Source organism: Aegilops tauschii, chromosome 7 (assembly GCF_002575655.3).
Source record: "Aegilops tauschii subsp. strangulata cultivar AL8/78 chromosome 7, Aet v6.0, whole genome shotgun sequence".
NCBI lineage: Eukaryota > Viridiplantae > Streptophyta > Magnoliopsida > Poales > Poaceae > Aegilops > Aegilops tauschii.
The window spans coordinates 52,636,428-52,649,402 of record NC_053041.3 but is presented as its reverse complement, the minus strand read 5'-3'; positions in this window follow the sequence as shown (position 1 = coordinate 52,649,402).

Below are 12,975 nucleotides of genomic sequence, written 5' to 3'. Positions count from 1 at the left end.
ATTCATGTGTTCTATACCAATATGACTCAAGTGGCAGTGCCACAAGTATGTGGTACTATCATTACTATCTTATATCTTTTGGCACGACCATGTGTATCACTGTGATCGAGATTCATTTTAGGTGCAAGACCATTGAAGGTATTATTCAAATAAACAGAGTAACCATTATTCTCCTTAAATGAATAACCGTATTGCGATAAACATAATCCAATCATGTTTATGCTCAACGCAAACACCAAATAACAATTATTTAGGTTCAACACCAATCTCGATGGTAGAGGGAGCATGCGATGCTTGATCACATCAACCTTGGAAACACTTCCAACACATATCGTCATCTCACCTTTAGCTAGTCTCCGTTTATTCCGCAGCTTTTATTTCGAGTTACTAACACTTAGCAACCGAACCGGTATCTAATACCTTGGTGCTGCTAGGAGTACTAGTAAAGTACACATTCATATAATGTATATCCAATATACTTCTGTCGACCTTGCCTGCCTTCTCATCTACCAAGTATCTAGGGTAGTTCTGCTTCAGTGACCGTTCCCCTCATTACAGAAGCACTTAGTCTCGGGTTTGGGTTCAACCTTGGGATTCTTCACTAGAGCAGCAAATGATTTGCTGTTTCATGAAGTATCCCTTTTGCCCTTGCCCTTCTAGAAACTAGTGGTTTTACTAACCATCAACAATTGATGCTCCTTCTTGATTTCTACTTTCGCGGTGTCAAACATCGCGAGTTGCTCAAGGATCATCATGTCTATCCCTGATATGTTATAGTTCATCACGAAGCTCTAATAGCTTGGTGGCAGTGACTATGGAGAACCATCACTATCTCATCTGCAAGATTAACTCCCACTCGATTCAAGTGATTGTAGTACTCAGACAATCTGAGCACATGCTCAACGATTGAGCTTTTCTCCCTTAGTTTGCAGGCTTAAGAAACTTGTCAGAGGTCTCATACCTCTTGACGTGGGCATTAGTCTGAAATCCCAATTTCAGTCTTCGGAACATCTCACATGTTCTGCGACGTTTCAAAAACGTCTTTGGTGCCACAATTCTAAACCGTTAGCATTACGCACTGAACTATCACGTAGTCATCAAAACGTGTATGTCAGATGTTTCGCAACATCTACAGACGACGCTGAGGTTCAGCACACCGAGCGGTGCATTAAGGACATAAGCCTTCTGTGCAGCAATGAGGACAATCCTCAGTTTACGGACCCAGTCCGCATAATTGCTACTACCAACTTTCAACTAAATTTTCTCTAGGAACATATCTTAACCAGTAGAACTAAAGCGCAATCTATGACATAATTTGCAACAACCTTCTGACTATGTTCATGATAATTAAGTTCATCTGATTAATGAACTCCCACTCAGATAGACATCCCTCTAGTCATCTAAGTGATACATGATCCGAGTCAAACTAGGCCGTGTCCGATCATCACGTGAGACGGACTAGTCATCATCGGTGAACATCTCCATGTTGATCGCATCTACTATACGACTCATGTTCGACCTTTCGATCTCTTGTGTTCCGAGGCCATATCTGTACATGCTAGGCTCGTCAAGTCAACCTAAGTGTTTCGCATGTGTTCCGAGGCCATGTCTGTACATGCTAGGCTCGTCAACACCCGTTGTATGCGAACGTTAGAATCTATCACACCCGATCATCACGTGGTGCTTCAAAACAACGAACCTTCGCAACGGTGCACAGTTAGGGGGAACACATCTCTTGAAATTTTAGTGAGGGATCATCTTATTTATGCTACCGTCGTTCTAAGCAAATAAGATGTAAACATGATAAACATCACATGCAAATCATAAAGTGACGTGATATGGGCAATATCATCTTGCGCCTTTGATCTCCATCTTTGAGGCGCGGCATGATCACCTTCGTCACCGGCATGACACCATGATCTCCATCATCGTGTCTTCATGAAGTTGTCTCGCCAACTATTACTTCTACTACTATGGCTAATAGTTAGCAATAAAGTAAAGTAATTACATGGCGTTTTTCATTGACACGCAGGTCATACAATAAATTAAGACAACTCCTATGGCTCCTGCCGGTTGTCATACTCATCGACATGCAAGTCGTGATTCCTATTACAAGAACATGATCAATCTCATACATCACATATATCATTCATCACATCCTATTGGCCATATCACATCACATAGCATACCCTGCAAAAACAAGTTAGACGTCCTCTAATTGTTGTTGCATGTTTTACGTGGCTGCTATGGGATTCTAGCAAGAACGTTTCTTACCTATGCAAAGGCCACAACGTGATATGCCAATTTCTATTTACCCTTCATAAGGACCCTTTTCATCGAATCCGATCCGACTAAAGTGGGAGAGACAGACACCCGCTAGCCACCTTATGCAACTAGTGCATGTCAGTCGGTGGAACCTGTCTCACGTAAGTGTACGTGTAAGGTCGGTCCGGGCCGCTTCATCCCACGATGCCGCCGAATCAAGATAAGACTAGTAACGGCAAGTAAATTGTCAAAATCGACGCCCACAACTACTTTTTGTTCTACTCGTGCATAGAAACTACGCATAGACCTAGCTCATGATGCCACTGTTGGGGAACGTAGCAGAAATTCAAAATTTTCTACGCATCACCAAGATCAATCTATGGAGTAATCTAGCACCGAGGGGAAGGGGAGTGCATCTACATACCATTGTAGATCGCGATGCGGAAGCGTTGCAAGAACGCGGATGAAGGAGTCGTACTCGTAGCAATTCAGATCGCGGTTGATTCCGATCTAAGCGCCGAACCACGGCGCCTCCGCGTTCAACACACGTGCAGCCCGGTGATGTCTCCCACGCCTTGATCCAGCAAGGAGAGAGGGAGAGGTTGGGGAAGACTTCGTCCAGCAGCAGCACAACGGCATGGTGGTGATGGAGGAGCGCGGTACTCCAACAGGGCTTCGCCAAGCACTACGAGAGACGAGGAGGGAGGGAGGTAAGGCTGCGCCAAGAGGGAGAGCAAATCATGTGTTGGGCAGCCCCCATACCTCAAGTATATATAGGGGAAGAGGAGGGGATGCGCCCCCACCTAGGGTTCCCTCCCCAGGGGTGGCGGCAGCCCCAGATCCCATCTGGGTGGCGGCCAAGGGGGAAGAGAGGGGGGGCGCACCTAGGGTGGGCCTTAGGGCCCATCTGCTCCTAGGGTTTGCCCCCTCTCCTCTTGAGGGCGCCTTGGGCCTTGGTGGGAGGCGCCCCAGCCCACCTAGGGGCTGGTCCCTTTGCACTATTGGCCCACGTAGGCCTTTGTGGCTGGTGGCCCCACCTGGTGGACCCCCGGGACTCTCCCGGTGGTCCCGGTACGTTACCGATAGCACCCGAAACTTTTCTGGTGACCAAAACAGGACTTCCCATATATAAATCTTTACCTCCGGACCATTCCGGAACTCCTCGTGACGTCCGGGATCTCATCCGGGACTCCGAACAACATTCGGTAACCACGTATATCTATTCCCTATAACCCTAGCGTCATCGAACCTTAAGTGTGTAGACCCTACGGGTTCGGGAACCATGCAGACATGACCGAGACGTTCTCCGGCCAATAACCAACAGCGGGATCTGGATACCCATGTTGGCTCCCACATGTTCCACGATGATCTCATCGGATGAACCACGATGTCGGGGATTCAATCAATCCCGTATTCAATTCCCTTTGTCAACCGGTATGTTACTTGCCCGAGATTCGATCGTCGGTATCCCGATACCTTGTTCAATCTCGTTACCGGCAAGTCTCTTTACTCGTTCCGTAACACATCATCCCGTGATCAACTCCTTGGTCACATTGTGCACATTATGATGATGTCCTACCGAGTGGGCCCAGAGATACCTCTCCGTTTACACGGAGTGACAAATCCCAGTCTCGATTCGTGCCAACCCAACAGACACTTTCGGAGATACCTGTAGTACACCTTTATAGCCACCCAGTTACGTTGTGACGTTTGGTACACTCAAAGCATTCCTACGGTATCCGGGAGTTGCACAATCTCATGGTCTAAGGAAATGATACTTGACATTAGAAAAGCTCTTAGCAAACGAACTACACGATCTTGTGCTAGGCTTAGGATTGGGTCTTGTCCATCACATCATTCTCCTAATGATGTGATCCCATTATCAACGACATCCAATGTCCATGGTCAGGAAACCGTAACCATCTATTGATCAACGAGCTAGTCAACTAGAGGCTTACTAGGGACATGGTGTTGTCTATGTATCCATACATGTATCTGAGTTTCCTATCAATACAATTCTAGCATGGATAATAAACGATTATCATGAAAAAGGAAATATAATAATAACCAATTTATTATTGCCTCTAGGGCATATTTCCAACAATCACCACGGCCAAGTCCACCACCAAGGCCAAGACCATCACCAAGGCCGAGACCATCACCACGGCCATTACCACCACGTCGAGCTCTACCACCACCACGGCCTAAACCACCACCACCACCTCTACCACCACCATGGCCTCTTGTAGGTCCAAGTTGCCGACCTCTTTGTTGCCTAGATCCTCTTTGGCTAACACTTGGTTGGCTAGGCACTTGTTGGCTACCACTTGGTTGCCTTGGCACTTGTTGGCTACCACTTAGTTGGCTTGGCACTTGTTGGCTATGACTAGGTTGGCTACCACTAGGTTGGCTACCACTTGGTTGGCTCCCTTGTGTAGATCCTTGTTGGCTTGTGCTTGCATCATTTTTCTTGGACCTTTTCCTTGGTTTCGTACATTTTCTTTTGTTGTGGCCATGACCTTTGCACTCCCCACAACGGGAGCTCTCACGAGGCTCTTGGAATTGGTCGTTGCCCGCTTCGCGGCGCCCACCATGGCCCCATCCGTCCATGTCGCCTCTAAGACGCTTTGTCTTACGTCTACCCCGTTTAACAACCTTCAACTCCGGATCCGGCCATAGTTGAACTCCATGATACTCCGGCCATTGTGATTGGTCAAAGTATGGGTGAAAGCGGGGAGCCCATGTTTTCTTGACCGTCATGATTGAGAACTCCGACTCCCTCATGGTGCGTGGGTGATTGATATCCACATTCCTAACGCGACCGGCGGTATACAAGTGTGAGCATGGGAGATGAAGCAACAATGGCCTCCCGCAAGTGCAATCACATTGTGTTAACGACACCTTGAAAGCCCGACCTCCATGTTGCCGGCCATCGTTTGTGGTTCCTCCTGGCTCTTTCACTTCATACTTCCACTCTTCGTTGTCATATAATATAGCTTCTTCTGAGTCCGCCTTCCGTGATTGAAATACCAACCATTCATCAACTTTGGGTGGGAACTTGTACTTGTACTTCCGTGGGTTCTCACCCGCTATCTGTGCATCGGTTTCCATCGAGTACTTTACAAAGTACGCATTCATCTTGTCAAATGTGTATTGAACTATTGCCGTCACGGGTAATCCACGTGCACCTTTGAGCACCCTATTGAAGCATTCAGCCATATTGCTTGTCATTTGACCGTATCTCCAGCCATATTCATCAAAAGCACGTGCCCACTTGTTCTGGTATTGAATGTGCCTATTGAGAAAGTCTTGACCCCCGGGATCAAGTTTTTTGTGTGCGAGCAATTTGTTGTACAAAGTGGCGAAGCGCTTATCGGAGAAAGCGAGACAACAATCTTGAAGATCATCGGCCAACTCCTTAAGGCCACATGCCCTATAGAAGTTCGAACAAAAGTGCCTCATGCACCATCGATGGTGCAACTGAGCATGCCCGGGAATGTCAATCTCCACCGCGTTAAGAATTCCTTGATTTCGATCCGAAATGACACAAATTTCCCTTTGAGCGGGTAACACCTTCGTCCTCAAAAGATGCAGAAACCACTCCCAGTTGTCATTGTTTTCCACCTCAACCAAAGCAAATGCCAATGGCAACACCCGGTTATTGGCATCACTTGCTATCGCAACCAACAAGGTGCCCTTGTATTGTCCGGTCAAGAACGTGCCATCAATTGCGATGACCGGCCTACAATGTTCGAAAGCCCTCACACATTGCTCGAACGCCCAAAAAGCACGGCCAAATACTCTGACTTTCCTTCCTTCATGAACCGTTGTTTGGTGCCCATGAGGCTCGACCACATGAACCATGCCCGGGTTTGTCGCGGCCATGGCTAACAACAACCTAGGGATTCGGTTGTATGCTTCCTCCCATGTACCATACAACATCTTAAATGCATCTTGCTTCGCCTTCCATGCCTTGCCGTATTTCACCTTGTAATGAAACATGGCTTTCACAAGATCAATGACATGTTGGACGCTCATTGTTGGAAGTGTGGATATTGAGTTGGAGAGCCTGTAAGCAATGAACTCGGACGTGAGTTGTTTGTGGTCTTTGGACACAATCTTGCCATCCACCCTTTTGCCTTGGCACAAGTGAGTTGGCACACAACTCACTACATGCCAAGTTGGACCTCCTTTCCATGGTCTTGCACGCACAATCCACGGACATATTTCATCTTCACATGCACATGCAACCGTGTAGCGCACATTGACGTCCGAGTTCACCACCTTGTGTGGACGATAATGCGTAACCGAGTAGTTGTCGAGCCACATCTTCAATTCCAACAAGCTGTCGAACTTAGAACCTTTAGCAATCCGGTTCTTGTCGTCTACCAAATCACGGTGAGAGCTTGGCCTAACCCCAAGAGGTATACATTGGCCACCATCTACCACGGCTTCATCCGCGAGACTAACATCCTTGAACAATGTAGTCCGATGATCCCGACCAAATACCTTCTCGAAAGCTTCGGCCTCCTTCACCGTGAACCCCTCCGCATCAACTTGTTCATCGGGACCATCGTCATCCAAGTCCGATGCATATGCACGGGAAAAAGGGATGGAATAGTCCATTGTCTCTTGCAAATGATATTTGTCGAGATCACCCACATTGTTGTCATGGAGATCAACTTCATTGTCATCGTCCGCATACTCATCGTTGTCCTCTTGCAAAGATTCATCTTGGTTGTTTGTATACGGGCTCAATGTTGGCCTCACTTCTTGGGTCAAAAGAGGTTCAACAATTTCATCTCGCTTCAAGGGTGGGGGGCTACTAGCAACCAAAGGGGAGGGGTTCCGGTTCAAGTCCAAATGCAAACTTGAATCAACCTTCTTCGTTGCAAATAACTCAAGAGCCTTGTCTAGTGATTCGGCCACCGTCTCCTTGTATGCAACCCAACGTTGCTCCGAGTTGACACGCATTGTCTTCCAACGGATGTGCATTCCAAAACCAACATTATGCCTTCCCTCCAACTCAATGATATCACTAGGGTCCATCCAATTCAAATCTTTCCTAACTTGTTGCAAGAGCTCCGCATAGCTAGGACTAGTATCAAACACCATGTCAAGCTCATCCGGGTCCGGTTCTATATTGCCTTTCAAAAAGGCGTCTTTGTCCCCATGATGAACAAACACACATGTTCTTCCCATCTCTATAAGCATTCAAAGAACACAAGGTAACATTGCTTCCATGAGTACTAATCCAAGGATTAACACGGAATACAAACCCTGATATATATATGAAACAACAACCCTAACCCTAACCATAACCCTAACCCTAACCATAACCCTAGCCCTAAACCTAACCCTAGCACCAACATAAGAACACCCATAAGAATAACCCTAGCATACTAACAAAGCCCAATCATAGAGATTGGCAAACAAACATCTCACATCTCCATGCAAATCTCTAGATCCAAACAAAACTAGGGTTTCCCCAAACTAGCAACAAATGAGCAATGGGAGAACTTTACTTGGATCAAAACAAGGGGATCGGAGAATATTACCTTGAGGGAGGGTTTGACTTCGAAATCCATGGACAAATTCTTCAAATTTGCAAGATTTGGAAGAAGATTTGAGAGTGGGAGGGGGGCACAGCTCGGGGAGAGAGTGAGAGAGTGTGTGGTGTGTGGGGGGAGGGGGGCCCAGCCAAGTGGCTGGATAAGTCACAGTGCAGCGCCTAGCCGCTAGGCGCACATTACATGTGTGGCGCCTAGCCCGGAGGCGCTGCACTGCTGGGTGCGGGCCCAGGGGCTGCCACGGTGGACAGGAGTGCAACGCTGCCGCGCTAGGCGCTGCACAGTAGGGTATGGCGCCGGCGTGGCGGGCGCTACACAAAAAGGTCAGGGGAGTGAAATAGTTTCGCACCCAGTTCATTCTGTGAAATGATTTCGTCCCGAGGTCAAAATTGTCAAATTTGCCGAGGAGTAGTAGTGTACTATATATGTAACTTTAAATAGCCGATACAAGTTACAACAAAATATGGGAAATACGGCTTTATCATACATCTTGATCGCACGAGTAGGCGTGCGCACAGTGCAACAGAAAATGTTGAGAATAAAAGTCCAAGAATTAGTAGACTTCAACATTCCATTGCTCGGACATCTTTAGTTGCTTCTGTAATCCAACTAATTCCTAGCATTGCAACAAATCTAAAATTCTGTACAACTTGCAATTATTGAATTAAACTGCTTTTAAAAGATTGGATAAACACAAATTCATAACCATATAATGTAGTAATATTTGTAGAAATTTGGTATGGTCAGTGTAAGTTATCATGTGACGATAATTAGAAAATATGGCGTGATGGTTGCTGAATACAATAGATTTGAATTAGGGGGTTTAATAACCTATTCTCTTCCTCTATTAATCCTCATATATAATATAAGATACAGTGTATGTGTATGTGTATAGCTGGCTAAACGGGCCGGGCCAATCAGGCCAGCCCACGAACATGCCGGCACGGCCCGCCAAGGGCCAGGCACGGCACGGGCTAAACGGGTCGTGCCCGGCACGCGGCACGCCCTGGGCCATGCTTGGGCTGCTAAGCTGAGCACGCGGGCCGACACGGCATCTTATATATATATATATATATATATATATATATATATATATATATATATATATATATATATATATATATATATATGGCCTAATACTAACCCACTAGGAAAAAATAAGCCCAAAAACGCCCGGTAGACCAAACAGTAGGCGGGCCAGCCAGATTACTAACTGGGCCTTGCCAGCACGGCATGGCCCATATAATAATCATGCCCTTGCGGGCCGTGCCCGTGCCAGGCACGATTACAATGGGCCGGGCCGGGCCGGGCCATGCGGCCAGCTCTGTGTATGTGTATATGTGCGAGAGAAATCAACATCGGCTGGCAAGCAATATTGTGGGCTTGCTACCTCCTTGCTGGGCTCGTTGTCGTTTCATGGGCCTGAGTTGTGGGCTTTGTGATGCCTTTATCCCTAACATTTTCCTATCTTGGTCTCCCTTTACAAGGAGCCTAATTTAAATGTTCTCCTGCCACGTACGGCCATGCCCATTTTGGCAGTCTCCGTTGCAAGATTGGAAAACAACATCAAAATTTAAAGCAAGGGCGATATAAGTAGAAAAATACCTTCTTATGAGAACGTGCAGGAGCGTGTAGTACTTTTTTTTTGCGGAGGCAGGAGCGTGGAGTACGACAATGGATGCACACCCGAATGTATTGGTCGGCACATAAATCGTGTTTTGGACATGTATTCCGTGTGTACATGCTGAATTTCCCCGATCGGTTGATCGATCATCCAACTTTGCTCTCATCTTTTTCTGTTTCATTTTCAGTGGTAGTACGTTTTCTCTTTTCTTGTTTACGTTTTCCTTTCTAGGTACCTGCATGCGCGCTGGGAACTGTATTGGGGGAAAGTATCAGGTGATACTAGTATTTACATGATACTGTGATACCAACTAAATTAAAATTTAAACATATCAAAAAATTCTAAAAAAAACCATTCATGTTCACAATACATATGTCGACAACTCCTAAAATATTCAGATCAAAATTCAAATACACAGGAAAAAACAATAAAAATGCAAATTCACCATGAATGGTGTCAAAAGGGACAAAACTGGAATATGAGTTGGGCGGACGAGACAGTGGAGAGTTGGCCCCATTGCAGGGAGCTCCTATAGGACGTATTCTGCGTCGAATGGAGCACGCGTCGCACAGGGTGATGCACGACTGGACCGGCCCACTGGAGCTGAATCGCGTTGAAAGCAAAACCACGCGACGCTAAAAATCCCGAAAAATAAAGCAACGTGAGGATTCGAACTTAAGTATTCGATTTATACCTCACGAAGCTAACCACGTCAGCTTACAATTTTGTATAGAGCGAACTTTTAAGAACATAAAGTAGCGGAAGATTTGAAACATTTATGATATTTTTATATTTCTTTGAACTAGCGAACAATTTTGAGATTCTCGTTCTTTCTGAAAACACAAACAATTTTAAAAAACATGAACAATTTCGTAATTCCAAACATACTTCAAAAACAGGAAGAAATGGTGAAGAAACTTTGAAATCCTGAACTTTTTCTAAAATGCGAACAATTTCTGAAAATTATGAACATTTTTCAAAAACATGGATTTTTTGAAATACCAACACTTTTATGAAAAAAGTGAACAAAAACGAAAAATAATTTAAAAAGTGAACAATTTATGAATGTTAAACATTTTTCGAGCAGGTCAAGTTTTTGAATTTTTTTTTAAAAGTGAACAATTTTTAAAATTATGAACTCATTATCAATAACGTGAACATTTTTTGAATTTGGGAACAAATTTTAAAACCGTAAACAGTTTTTGAATTTGAGAACAAATTTTGTAACCGCGAACATATTTTTAAAATCCAAACAAAATTTTCAAAACCCGGACGTTTTTAGAAAAAATTGTTTTTTGGTTTATACTTTTTTGAAAAGAAACAAAAAAGAGAAGAAAAAGGAAAAAGAAAAAACAAAAACAAAAAAGGGAAAACACGAACATTTTTTAAAAAGGGAACGTTTTTCATTTCCCAGAACATTTTGGAAAACACGACCATATTTTTAAATGAACGTTTTGTAAAAGTGAGAACAATTTTTTTAAGTTTACGAACAATTCTTGATACATGAACTTTTCTCAAAAAAAACTTGAAAAATAAGAAAGAAAGGAAAAAAGGAAACAGAGAAGGAAAAGAAAAGAGGAAATAAAGTAGAAAAATAAACCCAAAAACGTAAAAAAGGAGAAAAAACCAAAAATAAAGGAAAAATCGGTTTAGAGAACCTTCTAGAAGGTTCCCAAACCCAGAAAAAATCGGCTGGGAAACTCTAGAAGATTCCCAAAACCGGAAACGTGAACACAGTAAATGGGCCAGCCCAGTTCACCCTTCGATCGCCAGCTCTTCTTATGCGAAGCCTCGACAGCTTGACGCAGAGAGCCTCAAATAGGATATTCCCCCATTGCATTCACATATGTTCGTAGTTCGCTTTAACTCTGGGCTGGGTTGCTAGCTATTCTGCACACGCAGGCGAAGATAGATGGGTTTGGCCCAATAGGTTCAAGGTTTAGGTTTTATTTCTATTTCTACACAACCAGACTGAGTTTTAAATATTATATATGAAACTTTTTTCTAAAAATCTATAAAAGCCACATTACATCAAAATAACTACACTGTAAAAAATTATTTCCAGACTAGAAACGGTTCCATAAATATTATTTACTTTGGAAATAACTCATTTAGGCATTTATAAATTCTGTAAAATTAATTCTAGGATTTAATAAATAATAAAAATGCTTTTAAAATATCCCAAATTGCAAGGGTACTATTTAGGGTAAGTCCTTTCATCTCCTCTCTTTATTCACCATATTTGAGATTTTTGTTCCATTCTCTCTCTCTCTCTCTCTCTCTCTCTCTCTCTCTCTCTCTCTCTCTCTCTCTCTCTCTCTCTTAAGATGGTTAGAAAAATATTTCATGCAAATATTTGTGGTCAAAGTCATGCATCAAAGACCGTGCAAAATTAAGTGCGCCTTATATTTTGGGAAGGAGGGAGTACTACTCTCTGCTACCACTCACTCAAACCTTCTAATCGCCTTTGTTATCTTTGCCCGTCCCTCGGTGAGTTTTTGCAAGGAGCGTAACTTAAATGGTATGCTTTGCTTCTACTGAAGAAAAGAAGAAGAAATGTTCTGCTGCCACGTCGTCTGTATGAGCTAGTAACCTAGCTGGCCAATGGAAATGGATGTAGTACCACTGCAGGCATGCAGCTCAGCCCCGAGCCCCAAACTGGGCGTGGCCGGTGCGGTGCCATGCCCATCTTGGCAATTGGCATTCTCCATTGCAAGATTGGAAACACCATTAAAATTCAGCTCAGTAGTGTAGCAGCTGCACGTACAGCCTAGCCGGGTTAACGTGCGCGATGCCTGGAATAGTGCTACATATACTAGTACTAATTGACGAACACAGCATATATAGTCATCAGCCGTCCAACTTTGGTCTGATATTTTCTTTTCGAATGGTACCTTCCTCTCATCTGAGTGAGAGAGAAAGTACAGCTCTGCATATATAGCCCAGCACATATATTTAAGCCCGGTTTTTCTTTTCTTGTTTGTTTTTTTTCCTTTCCTGGCACCTGCATATTGAAGTAGGCACCTCCTGCTTTGGGAAACTCTGCTCTGCCCTGGTCTTGATGGAAAATCAGACCAATTTTACACGGTTGTTGAGATAAAACTAGCATGTGAGATGGGGTGGATGACTCATCCACCCCTTGCATTGCATATATGATCGTTTGCAACTGCGCTGCGCGAATGCAGAATTAGTTTTTTTAAGGCAAGAATGCAGAATTAGATGAGCAGGCTATAACATTTGACGGAGTTTTTTTTAGGTGTATATGTTTTTGTTAGCACAAATCGAGGAGTATACATTTGATTGAGCGATGGAGGCCAAACCGGGAAGGTGGCCATGTTCCATAGGAAAATTAGAACATTAGCCGTGGGAAAAAATCCTGTGATGTGAACCAAATGACATCTCTTTTTCCTATCCTACTCGTAGGATTTGAGATACATGACACCACATTTCGTACAAGTTTTCCATTTCTAAGATATTTCTATCCTATGAGCTAATGGAGGCGTAAGACCTGTTAAT